General features: G+C 31.0%; 1 long non-coding RNA gene across 1 annotated transcript; it reads left to right on the top strand.

Annotated features, from left to right (window-relative positions):
* The first annotated feature begins 430 nt into the window (after positions 1–430).
* LOC127732456 (uncharacterized) lies at positions 431–4,674 on the top strand. Its single transcript, XR_007996268.1, has 3 exons — positions 431–1,232; positions 2,267–2,343; positions 4,411–4,674. It is a non-coding gene; the product is annotated as an uncharacterized LOC127732456 (long non-coding RNA).
* The last annotated feature ends 9,605 nt before the right edge of the window (positions 4,675–14,279 follow it).

The raw sequence follows: 14,279 nt of genomic DNA, 5'->3' as shown, positions 1-14,279 counted from the left end.
TTATAAGAGTCAGCCTGAGGTATCAAAACTACTGAAATTTTGTTGCGAGACAATATTTTGAATAAAAAGAGGACATGCTGGCTATCTAGATTGATGGGAACAAATTGTTGTTGTCATTGTATTGCAATGTTGCTGTCATTTGTATTATACAATCCATCCTGACATCAAAATATTGCTGATTTACTATGTGGCTATATAGATATACATAATAATGTGCAAATATGGTCAGTTTTTGTTGATGCGTTTAAATAATTTTGTTATACTAGTCAGCCTTATAGGTATTAAAATTACTGAAATTTTGTTGCGAGACAATATTTTGAATAAAAAGAGGACATGCTGGCAATCTAAATTGATGGGGATAATTTTTGTTGTCATTGTGTTGCAATGTTGCTGTCAATTTCATTGTACAATCCATTCTGACAATAAAATATAGCTGCTTTACTATGTGGCTATATAGATATACATAATATTAAAAGTGCAAATATGGTCAGTTTTGGTTGATGCTGTAAAATAATTTTGTTATACAAGTCAGCCTGAGGTGTCAAAACTACTGAAATTTTCTTAAGAGACAATATTTTGAATAAAAAGAGGACATGCTGGCTATCTTGATTGATGGGGACAAATTTTTGTTGTCATTGTATTGCAATGTTGCTGTCATTTGTATTATACAATCCATCCTGACATCAAAATATTGCTGATTTACTATGCGGCTATATAGATTTACATAATAAAGTGCAAATATGGTCAGTTTTGGTTGATACTTTAAAATAGTTTTGTTATATGAGTCAGCCTGAGGTATCAAAACTACTGAAATTTTCTTGTGACACAATATTTTGAATAAAAAGAGGACATGCTGGCAATCTAGATTGATGGGGACAAATTTTTGTTGTCATTGTGTTGCAATGTTGCTGTCATTTGTATTATACAATCCATTCTGACAACAAAATATTGCTGATTTACTATGCGGCTATATAGATTTACATAATAAAATGCAAATATGGTCAGTTTTGGTTGATTTGTTTAAATAATTTTGTTATACAAGTCAGCCTGAGGTATCAAAACTACTGAAATTTTGTTGCGTGACAATATTTTTAATAAAAAGAGGACATGCTGGCTATCTAGATTGATGGGAATAAATTTTTGTTGTCATTGTATTGCAATGTTGCTGTCATTTGTATTATACAATCCATCCTGACATCAAAATATTGCTGATTTACTATGTGGCTATATAGGTATACATAATAATGTGCAAATATGGTCAGTTTTTGTTGATGCGTTTCAATAATTTTGTTATACTAGTCAGCCTTAGGTATCAAAATTACTGAAATTTTGTTGCGACACAATATTTTGAATAAAAAGAGGACATGCTGGCAATCTAAATTGATGGTGATAATTTTTGATGTCATTGTGTTGCAATGTTGCTGTCATTTGTATTATACAATCCATTCTGACAATAAAATATAGCTGCTTTACTATGTGGCTATATAGATATACATAATAGTAAAAGTGCAAATATGGTCAGTTTTGGTTGATGCTGTAAAATAATTTTGTTATACAAGTCAGCATGAGGTATCAAAACTACTGAAATTTTCTTACGAGACAATATTTTGAATAAAAAGAGGACATGCTGGCTATCAAGATTGATGGGGACATATTTTTGTTGTCATTGTATTGCAATGTTGCTGTCATTTGTATTATACAATCCATCCTGACATCAAAATATTGCTGATTTACTATGTGGCTATATAGATTTACATAATAAAGTGCAAATATGATCAGTTTTGGTTGATACTTTAAAATAGTTTTGTTATATGAGTCAGCCTGAGGTATCAAAACTACTGAAATTTTCTTGTGACACAATATTTTGAATAAAAAGAGGACATGCTGGTAATCTAGATTGATGGGGACAAATTTTTGTTGTCATTGTGTTGCAATGTTGCTGTCATTTGTATAATGCAATCCATTCTGACAACAAAATATTGCTGATTTACTATGCGGCTATATAGATTTACATAATAATAAAATGCAAATATGGTCAGTTTTGGTTGATTCGTTTAAATAATTTTGTTATACGAGTCAGCCTGAGGTATCAAAACTACTAAAATTTTGTTGTGTGACAATATTTTGAATAAAAAGAGGACATGCTGGCTATCTAGATTGATGGGAATAAATTTTTGTTGTCATTGTATTGCAATGTTGCTGTCATTTGTATTATACAATCCATCCTGACATCAAAATATTGTTGATTTACTATGTGGCTATATAGATATACATAATAATGTGCAAATATGGTCAGTTTTTGTTGATGCGTTTAAATAATTTTGTTATACTAGTCAGCCTTAGGTATCAAAATTACTGAAATTTTGTTGCGAGACAATATTTTGAATAAAAAGAGGACAAGTTGGCAATCTTAATTGATGGGGATAATTTTTGTTGTCATTGTGTTGCAATGTTGCTGTCATTTGTATAATGCAACCCATTCTGACAATAAAATATAGCTGCTTTACTATGTGGCTATATAGATATACATAATATTAAAAGTGGAAATATGGTCAGTTTTGGTTGATGCTTTAAAATACTTTTGTTATACAAGTCAGCCTGAAGTATCAAAACTACTGAAATTTTCTTACGAGACAATATTTTGAATAAAAAGAGGATATGCTGGCTATCTAGATTGATGGGGACAAATTTTTGTTGCCATTGTATTGCAATGTTGCTGTCATTTGTATTATACAATCCATCCTGACATAAAAATATTGCTGTTTATTATGCGGCTATATAGATATACATAATAAAGTGCAAATATGGTCAGTTTTTGTTGATGCGTTTAAATAATTTTGTTATACTAGTCAGCCTTAGGTATCAAAATTACTGAAAAATTGTTGCGAGACCATATTTTAATTAAAAAGAGGACATGCTGGCTATCTAAATTGATGGGTATATTTTTTGTCATCATTGTGTTGCAATGTTGCTGTCATTTGTATTATACAATCCATTCTGACATCAAAATATTGCTGATTTACTATGCGGCTATATAGATTTACATGATAAAGTGCAAATATGGTCAGTTTTGGTTGATGCTTTAAAATAATTTTGTTATACGAGTAAGCCTGAGGTATCAAAACTACTGAAATTTTCTTGCGAGACAATATTTTGAATAAAAAAGGTCATGCTGGCTATCTAGATTGATCAGGACAAATTTTTGTTGTCATTGTATTGCACTGTTGCTGTCATTTGTGTTATACAATCCATCCTGACAACAAGATATTGCTGATTTACTATGTGGCTTTATAGATATTCATAGTAAAGTGCAAATATGGTCAGTTTTTGTTGATGCGTTAAAATAATTTTGTTATACGAGTCAACCTGAGGTATCAAAACTACTGAAATTTTGTTGCGAGACAATATATTGAATAAAAAGAGGACATGCTGGCAATCTAAATTGATGGGGACAAATTTTTGTCATTGTACATGTTGTTTTGCAATGTTGCTGTCATTTGTATTATACAATCCACCCTGACATCAAAATATTGCTGATTTACTATGCGGCTATATAGATCTATATAATAAAGTGAAAATTTTATGGTCAGTTTTGGTTGATGAGTTAAATAATTTTGTTATATGAGTCAGCCTGAGGTATCAAAATTACTGAAATTTTGTAGCGAGACAATATTTTTAATAAAAAGAGGACATGCTGGCTATCTAGATTGATGGGAACAAATTGTTGTTGTCATTGTATTGCAATGTTGCTGTCATTTGTATTATACAATCCATCCTGACATCAAAATATTGCTGATTTACTATGTGGCTATATAGATATACATACTAAAGTGCAAATATGGTCAGTTTTGGTTGATTCGTTTAAATAATTTTGTTATAAGAGTCAGCCTGAGGTATCAAAACTACTGAAATTTTGTTGCGAGACAATATTTTGAATAAAAAGAGGACAAGTTGGCAATCTTAATTGATGGGGATAATTTTTGTTGTCATTGTGTTGCAATGTTGCTGTCATTTGTATAATGCAACCCATTCTGACAATAAAATATAGCTGCTTTACTATGTGGCTATATAGATATACATAATATTAAAAGTGGAAATATGGTCAGTTTTGGTTGATGCTTTAAAATAATTTTGTTATACAAGTCAGCCTGAAGTATCAAAACTACTGAAATTTTCTTACGAGACAATATTTTGAATAAAAAGAGGACATGCTGGCTATCTAGATTGATGGGGACAAATTTTTGTTGCCATTGTATTGCAATGTTGCTGTCATTTGTATTATACAATCCATCCTGACATAAAAATATTGCTGATTTATTATGCGGCTATATAGATATACATAATAAAGTGCAAATATGGTCAGTTTTTGTTGATGCGTTTAAATAATTTTGTTATACTAATCAGCCTTAGGTATCAAAATTACTGAAAAATTGTTGCGAGACCATATTTTAATTAAAAAGAGGACATGCTGGCTATCTAAATTGATGGGTATATTTTTTGTCGTCATTGTGTTGCAATGTTGCTGTCATTTGTATTATACAATCCATTCTGACATCAAAATATTGCTGATTTACTATGCGGCTATATAGATTTACATGATAAAGTGCAAATATGGTCAGTTTTGGTTGATGCTTTAAAATAATTTTGTTATACGAGTCAGCCTGAGGTATCAAAACTACTGAAAATTTCTTGCGAGAAAATATTTTGAATAAAAAAGGTCATGCTGGCTATCTAGATTGATCAGGACAAATTTTTGTTGTCATTGTATTGCACTGTTGCTGTCATTTGTGTTATACAATCCATCCTGACAACAAGATATTGCTGATTTACTATGTGGCTTTATAGATATTCATAGTAAAGTGCAAATATGGTCAGTTTTTGTTGATGCGTTAAAATAATTTTGTTATACGAGTCAACCTGAGGTATCAAAACTACTGAAATTTTGTTGCGAGACAATATATTGAATAAAAAGAGGACATGCTGGCAATCTAGATTGATGGGGACAAATTTTTGTCATTGTACATGTTGTTTTGCAATGTTGCTGTCATTTGTATTATACAATCCACCCTGACATCAAAATATTGCTGATTTACTATGCGGCTATATAGATCTATATAATAAAGTGAAAATATTATGGTCAGTTTTGGTTGATGAGTTAAATAATTTTGTTATATGAGTCAGCCTGAGGTATCAAAATTACTGAAATTTTGTAGCGAGACAATATTTTTAATAAAAAGAGGACATGCTGGCTATCTAGATTGATGGGAACAAATTGTTGTTGTCATTGTATTGCAATGTTGCTGTCATTTGTATTATACAATCCATCCTGACATCAAAATATTGCTGATTTACTATGTGGCTATATAGATATACATACTAAAGTGCAAACATGGTCAGTTTTGGTTGATTCGTTTAAATAATTTTGTTATAAGAGTCAGCCTGAGGTATCAAAACTACTGAAATTTTGTTGCGAGACAGTATTTTGAATAAAAAGAGGACATGCTGGCTATCTAGATTGATGGGAACAAATTGTTGTTGTCATTGTATTGCAATGTTGCTGTCATTTGTATTATACAATCCATCCTGACATCAAAATATTGCTGATTTACTATGTGGCTATATAGATATACATAATAATGTGCAAATATGGTCAGTTTTTGTTGATGCGTTTAAATAATTTTGTTATACTAGTCAGCCTTATAGGTATTAAAATTACTGAAATTTTGTTGCGAGACAATATTTTGAATAAAAAGAGGACATGCTGGCAATCTAAATTGATGGGGATAATTTTTGTTGTCATTGTGTTGCAATGTTGCTGTCAATTTCATTGTACAATCCATTCTGACAATAAAATATAGCTGCTTTACTATGTGGCTATATAGATATACATAATATTAAAAGTGCAAATATGGTCAGTTTTGGTTGATGCTGTAAAATAATTTTGTTATACAAGTCAGCCTGAGGTATCAAAACTACTGAAATTTTCTTAAGAGACAATATTTTGAATAAAAAGAGGACATGCTGGCTATCTTGATTGATGGGGACAAATTTTTGTTGTCATTGTATTGCAATGTTGCTGTCATTTGTATTATACAATCCATCCTGACATCAAAATATTGCTGATTTACTATGCGGCTATATAGATTTACATAATAAAGTGCAAATATGGTCAGTTTTGGTTGATACTTTAAAATAGTTTTGTTATATGAGTCAGCCTGAGGTATCAAAACTACTGAAATTTTCTTGTGACACAATATTTTGAATAAAAAGAGGACATGCTGGCAATCTAGATTGATGGGGACAAATTTTTGTTGTCATTGTGTTGCAATGTTGCTGTCATTTGTATTATACAATCCATTCTGACAACAAAATATTGCTGATTTACTATGCGGCTATATAGATTTACATAATAAAATGCAAATATGGTCAGTTTTGGTTGATTTGTTTAAATAATTTTGTTATACGAGTCAGCCTGAGGTATCAAAACTACTGAAATTTTGTTGCGTGACAATATTTTTAATAAAAAGAGGACATGCTGGCTATCTAGATTGATGGGAATAAATTTTTGTTGTCATTGTATTGCAATGTTGCTGTCATTTGTATTATACAATCCATCCTGACATCAAAATATTGCTGATTTACTATGTGGCTATATAGGTATACATAATAATGTGCAAATATGGTCAGTTTTTGTTGATGCGTTTAAATAATTTTGTTATACTAGTCAGCCTTAGGTATCAAAATTACTGAAATTTTGTTGCGACACAATATTTTGAATAAAAAGAGGACATGCTGGCAATCTAAATTGATGGTGATAATTTTTGATGTCATTGTGTTGCAATGTTGCTGTCATTTGTATTATACAATCCATTCTGACAATAAAATATAGCTGCTTTACTATGTGGCTATATAGATATACATAATATTAAAAGTGCAAATATGGTCAGTTTTGGTTGATGCTGTAAAATAATTTTGTTATACAAGTCAGCATGAGGTATCAAAACTACTGAAATTTTCTTACGAGGCAATATTTTGAATAAAAAGAGGACATGCTGGCTATCAAGATTGATGGGGACATATTTTTGTTGTCATTGTATTGCAATGTTGCTGTCATTTGTATTATACAATCCATCCTGACATCAAAATATTGCTGATTTACTATGTGGCTATATAGATTTACATAATAAAGTGCAAATATGGTCAGTTTTGGTTGATACTTTAAAATAGTTTTGTTATATGAGTCAGCCTGAGGTATCAAAACTACTGAAATTTTCTTGTGACACAATATTTTGAATAAAAAGAGGACATGCTGGTAATCTAGATTGATGGGGACAAATTTTTGTTGTCATTGTGTTGCAATGTTGCTGTCATTTGTATAATGCAATCCATTCTGACAACAAAATATTGCTGATTTACTATGCGGCTATATAGATTTACATAATAATAAAATGCAAATATGGTCAGTTTTGGTTGATTCGTTTAAATAATTTTGTTATACGAGTCAGCCTGAGGTATCAAAACTACTAAAATTTTGTTGTGTGACAATATTTTGAATAAAAAGAGGACATGCTGGCTATCTAGATTGATGGTAATAAATTTTTGTTGTCATTGTATTGCAATGTTGCTGTCATTTGTATTATACAATCCATCCTGACATCAAAATATTGTTGATTTACTATGTGGCTATATAGATATACATAATAATGTGCAAATATGGTCAGTTTTTGTTGATGCGTTTAAATAATTTTGTTATACTAGTCAGCCTTAGGTATCAAAATTACTGAAATTTTGTTGCGAGACAATATTTTGAATAAAAAGAGGACAAGTTGGCAATCTTAATTGATGGGGATAATTTTTGTTGTCATTGTGTTGCAATGTTGCTGTCATTTGTATAATGCAACCCATTCTGACAATAAAATATAGCTGCTTTACTATGTGGCTATATAGATATACATAATATTAAAAGTGGAAATATGGTCAGTTTTGGTTGATGCTTTAAAATAATTTTGTTATACAAGTCAGCCTGAAGTATCAAAACTACTGAAATTTTCTTACGAGACAATATTTTGAATAAAAAGAGGACATGCTGGCTATCTAGATTGATGGGGACAAATTTTTGTTGCCATTGTATTGCAATGTTGCTGTCATTTGTATTATACAATCCATCCTGACATAAAAATATTGCTGATTTATTATGCGGCTATATAGATATACATAATAAAGTGCAAATATGGTCAGTTTTTGTTGATGCGTTTAAATAATTTTGTTATACTAGTCAGCCTTAGGTATCAAAATTACTGAAAAATTGTTGCGAGACCATATTTTAATTAAAAAGAGGACATGCTGGCTATCTAAATTGATGGGTATATTTTTTGTCGTCATTGTGTTGCAATGTTGCTGTCATTTGTATTATACAATCCATTCTGACATCAAAATATTGCTGATTTACTATGCGGCTATATAGATTTACATGATAAAGTGCAAATATGGTCAGTTTTGGTTGATGCTTTAAAATAATTTTGTTATACGAGTCAGCCTGAGGTATCAAAACTACTGAAATTTTCTTGCGAGACAATATTTTGAATAAAAAAGGTCATGCTGGCTATCTAGATTGATCAGGACAAATTTTTGTTGTCATTGTATTGCACTGTTGCTGTCATTTGTGTTATACAATCCATCCTGACAACAAGATATTGCTGATTTACTATGTGGCTTTATAGATATTCATAGTAAAGTGCAAATATGGTCAGTTTTTGTTGATGCGTTAAAATAATTTTGTTATACGAGTCAACCTGAGGTATCAAAACTACTGAAATTTTGTTGCGAGACAATATATTGAATAAAAAGAGGACATGCTGGCAATCTAGATTGATGGGGACAAATTTTTGTCATTGTACATGTTGTTTTGCAATGTTGCTGTCATTTGTATTATACAATCCACCCTGACATCAAAATATTGCTGATTTACTATGCGGCTATATAGATCTATATAATAAAGTGAAAATATTATGGTCAGTTTTGGTTGATGAGTTAAATAATTTTGTTATATGAGTCAGCCTGAGGTATCAAAATTACTGAAATTTTGTAGCGAGACAATATTTTTAATAAAAGGAGGGCAAAAATATTTCCAAATTTTTTAACCCTATATAAATTAACAGATTGACACACTCCCCATTTCCATTCTCAATTTTATAATTATAAGTGCAAATATGGTCAGTTTTGGTTGATGCTTAAAATAATTTTGTTGTACATGTTGTACATGTACCAGTCATCCTGAAGTATTCATTTTTGGCATTGTTTGTCGATTTTATCTGAAAACCAAGTTTATAAGATTTACGATACATGTTAAAACCGATAATAATAGCATTGTAACCAATATCGTTTTTAATTTATAGATAGGCAGATCGCGGATAAATTTGCATTACAAGCAAAGTTTTATGCGTACTTTATTTACAAATACATGTATATATATTTAATCTGTATTGTTTATATAACCATCATAGGCATGACCACGGAGATTTTAATTTTATACATTAATTTACAATATTGTGATCAAAATTCGTTTTTTAAATCAAATAAATAATTTTGTAGTCGCACGCTTTCTTTGAAATTTAATTGCATTATGGGTAATTTCGGATCGTGTAGATAGAATGGGGAATGGTGTATGGTGTAATGTGTAAGGTGTATGGTGCAAAGGTGTAACGTGTATGGTGTAATGGCACAAGGTGTATGGTGTAATGGTGTATGGTGAATGGTGTAATGGTGTATGGTGTGAGTGGGAAGTTTACACCATCCAAGGACTGTAGGTCAGATAAAAAATATCTATTCAAAACCGGAATGAAAAAAGCGGTTAAAGGGAAATTATATATAATACAGAACTAAAGTATGCCCGAGTGTACCATGGTTACATGAAAGCAAAGTGATATTAATTTACCTACTTTTAAAACGAATTATCGTATTGTAATTTGTTGTAATAACGTCTTAATTGAAACTGAAATGCGCAATCTCATAGACTCGAAAATGAATTTGTATTAGAAATAAAGGCAACATTTTCATCTCATATCAAACTAGAAATATGCAAATGATATGCAAATAGATGGTGTTCTCCCAATATGCATTGATTTAAATTAAACAATATAATGAACTACATCAAGTCTATTGAATCAACAAAAAAATTGATTAAGTACAGTGAAACGAATTTTATACAAAAAAAAGTAAAATCACAAAAATACTGAACTCCGAGGAAAATTCAAAACGGAAAGTCCCTAATCAAATGGCAAAATCAAAAGCTCAAACACAGCAAACGAATGGACAACTGTCATATGACTTGGTACAGGCATTTTCTTATGTAGAAAATGGTGGATTAAACCTGGTTTAATAGCTAGCTAAACCTCTCACTTGTATGACAGTCGCATAAAATTCCATTATATTGACAACGATGTGTGAACAAAACAAAAAGACATAATAGGAAAAACGGTCAAAAATAGGGGTACAGCAGTCAACATTGTGTTATAATCTTAATCACTCTAAAAACAAACAAATAAGCATGTAAATGGTCGCATTGAACATAAAGTACAGATACAAATGTATGCAAGTTAACGATTTTTCTATACCTGTGCATTCACATATGAATTTTATGGATTTAAATAGTTAATGAAAGGAAAATCCCAACAAAACATTTAAAACTCCCAAAAAGTATCGACATTGTGTACATAGATGGCATTTAAAAAAACTGTTTGAATACAATTAACGATTTACCAATAAGAACTTAACAATGATGATTCAATCAGATGTTGTTGGTTCAAGGGAAACATTTGTATAGCGTCTATTTTCTATCATGTATAATAAATAATTTGTAAATATAGTAGATTTCCTCATACTGTCTTATACGCAAAACATATTAATGATGATGGCATGATATCTTGATGTTTTTTTCATTGTATAGTTTGAGGATATTATATGGAAGCTTACATTGTATGTATATATTAAAAGATCTCAGAAATTATACTTTCTGCACGCAGTAATGCTAATTTGATGTTTTTTATGATTTTTTGTATTCTTAATATTTGTTTAATTCATTACCAACAAAGAGACCAATATAACTTGTCATTACCGAAAAAAATAAATCTTATAATAGATAAATACATGCGATGTATATACATGTTTACAAACAGAGTGAGTTATGACGAGATTTCTAAAGAAGACAACTGAAAGCAATTTAATATTTCCTACCGTTGAGTCAAAATGCATCTACATGCTAGAAGAGAAGGCTTTGAAGACCTTTATTTTGGCTTTGCCATTTTTGCTTTAATATTTTATAACAATAGATCGTTGCCCATGTATATATTTTCAATTAATGGAGGCGACCTCTTCCTGGCTAATTAGCTTTCTCTCGAAATATTCTGTCGTAAAGTTTTCAGAAATATTTTTCGGTCAAAATAGGGACGTTAAAATCCGATGTCTTGTGTAGAGAAAGTGCCATGCTCTGTATACGTTGAGAACCCTTGTTATTAATCCTAGATAGGTCATATGTGGGCTGTTAGAAGGCAAAATATATGTCCCTATCCAATATAGCCTCTTTTTCCCGTTGCAGTCTAAATTTCCCCGACCTTCATTCCTGTCGGCCTCGATTACAAGACCTTCCTATTGTATGAACTGTAAATTTGTTCTTGTCCTGAACATGCAGACAATATTTTCCACTTGACGTTAGTCAACCAACAATCAATCCACCAAATATCTAATTCTTTATCCGGATTTGGTGATGCTTTAGGGTTAAATTATACTAAAAGTCTTTATTAGATTTTGAATTTTCAATTGTACCTTGGTTGGTTTAGTTTCACGATTATTTACCCCTGATACTAACAACTGTTTAGTTAAGGTGTTCAAACAATTGTGTTTCAGGATATCTTCCTTATTTACTTAGAGGAAAGATATTTTCCAACAATCAAGTGTTCGCGTTTTATTTTGTTCTGTTCCCGTTAATCTAGTAAGAATAGTAAGTGATCCAGTGCATATTTGTACGACACATCAACCAACGGGAAAAAAACGATCAGAGTGTTTTCTAAATACTACTGGGAGCATTATAGCGTGTTCTATGCATTAAATTTTGAGTAAAAATTATTCTTCACACAAAAAACAACAGATAAGTCAGGAACCTGTTGTTCAGTGGTTGTTGTTTGTTGATGTGGTTAATACCTTTGGTATAGGTTTGACCTATAATTGTTTTCTTTTTACACATTGTGACTTGGATGGAGAGTTGTCTCATTGACACTCATATCACATCTTATTTCTAGATAAAAAAAACAATAAAAAACTCGACTTGCATTTTAACATACGGTCTCCAACAGGAGAATAATGTATAGATAAGAAACAAATATGAATATAACAACGACTTGTCATATAGGTAGCTTTATTTTTGAGTATGGTTCATACAGCAACCGCATAAAAAAGGAAAAGTCAAATTTTGTTCGAGCCATGTGTTTTAAAGATTTCGTGAACAAATTTTGCCACTGGACGTGGAACAACAAACAATCCTTCAATCCAAATTTTGACATGTTTACTGGGTGTGGATTGGTATATCGGGCGATGAATATATAGCAGGAGACGCTCACACTGGCGTTGCATCCCGTCTCGCTCCTCATTTTTTGTTTATGCTCGTTTTGTATATTGTTGGAAAGGATCTGAACATCGGTAAACTACTGTTGCCCAAAAAATAATGTTCCCGACATCAAAGATTGCGTGTTTTAACACAGTCTGTTAACAATACTGGTCGAGTACATATTATCGTTTTCTTGTTGAGTTACTCTCCAGCACCAATTAATGACCGCACATTTTATGTGGAGGCTATAATTCTACAAAATCTTTTTTTCTTTTGCTAAGTGCAAGTCTATGGGACAGAGTAACGCATGTGACAGTTTTCCTATGAACACTATAAACACCGTGTACATTAAAATTTTAATAAAGAATGATCAGAAAGTGTCATCAAAGTCATAATAGTTAATTTAATATATCGAGTTTTGTATGATGAATCATTACCTTCACTCATCGATATGACAGGTAGACATAACCTTTTATTTTTACCATGTACTATTCAGATAAATCATATTTTAAGTTGTTCCAAAATTCTGATATAGACGCTTCAATTAAACCTTTATATATAAAATTATCCTGTATTGCATACCCTGAAAAAAAACCTTGTTAATAACAGGTCATTTAATTTCACGTTAAGATATATTGATGATTTTCTTCCCATTAACAATCAAAACTTTTCTGATTGGGTTCCATTAATATTTCCTTCAGAACTAGAAATTAAATAAACAACAGACACGGCTTCCTCAGCCTCATGTTTAGACTTATACTTTGAATTTGACATTAGCGGTCATGTCAGTACCAGAATATATGACAAACAAGACGATTTTAAATTTGAAATTATAAATTTCCCCCACCTTAACAGCAATATGCCAACATCACCTGCATATGGGATATACATTTCCCAACTCATTCGGTATTCAGCAGCTTGCGGCTGCTACTCAGACTAAATAAAAGTTGATGAACCAGGATTATGTCCAAGAATGTCTCGTTTTTTTTCTGAAACAGGCCATTGAAAGATACCAAGACCTAGTTGATAAATATATATTAACTTTACAAATGATACATGATGGTCTTACAGTATAGATTCTCGGTACTATCATCTTCATTACGTGTTATAGTGTTCTTTTTATTTGCCATTGTATATTATTAAACTTTACTGTTTAGTCCAGGTTTGGTAATATACTTTTGACATGGCTCGGTATTTATACATCCCGCCACATTGTGTTATTGTACTTTGGTTTGTATTCTTGTCTTTCATTTTTCCTTATGTACTTGATCTGTAGAATGTTCATATGCCATTCTGTTTTTATTTGTGGAACTAGTTATTTGTTCTTATTGTGATAGGTGTAATACCACCAAATCATAGTATGTCACATCCGGTTGCATACGAAAATAGGTCGAAAAAAAATATTCCCTTGAATTTGACAGTTGTAGGTAATTGATCCTACATTTCATTGCAGTAAAACATTTCTGGGTCATAAACATATATCTTGGGTATTTCAAAGCACCATTATTTTTTTATTTGGGGTTTCTATAGAATATTTTGGAAACTTGAGGTTACATGGTTACTAAAGCTTGTACACAGGTTAAAAAAGGGGGAAAATTTGATTGGTTAACTTCCAGTGATGGTTATTTTCTTATATGCAATGAAATGTTATGTGAAATTTTTTCTATAGTACTGGACAGGA

This window comes from Mytilus californianus, unplaced genomic scaffold (assembly GCF_021869535.1).
Source record: "Mytilus californianus isolate M0D057914Y unplaced genomic scaffold, xbMytCali1.0.p SCAF_24, whole genome shotgun sequence".
NCBI classification, from domain to species: domain Eukaryota; kingdom Metazoa; phylum Mollusca; class Bivalvia; order Mytilida; family Mytilidae; genus Mytilus; species Mytilus californianus.
This window is presented reverse-complemented; position numbering and strand designations above follow the sequence as displayed.